The sequence below is a fragment of the Acanthisitta chloris genome, unplaced genomic scaffold, assembly GCF_000695815.1.
Source record: "Acanthisitta chloris isolate BGI_N310 unplaced genomic scaffold, ASM69581v1 scaffold12902, whole genome shotgun sequence".
Lineage (NCBI taxonomy): Eukaryota > Metazoa > Chordata > Aves > Passeriformes > Acanthisittidae > Acanthisitta > Acanthisitta chloris.
This window is the reverse complement of record NW_008658882.1, coordinates 33,113-33,325: the sequence shown is the minus strand read 5'-3', so window position 1 is coordinate 33,325 and position 213 is coordinate 33,113.

The window sequence follows — 213 nt, the reverse complement described above, 5'->3', positions numbered from 1 at the left end:
CCAAGCTTAAATTTTACATTTCACCTAAATTGTGGCAAAATACATGAATCTTTTGTCAAAATTTCTGTTCAAAGTTGAGACATGCTTGGTACCAGACAGTAGAAGGGAAAGGTCAGCTCCTGTTTCTGGAACAGGAACAGTTGTGTAATCTTCAGCAGTTGCATGGGAAGGTGTGTAGGAGAGGTGGCTGCTACAGCTTCTTTTCCAGTTTGG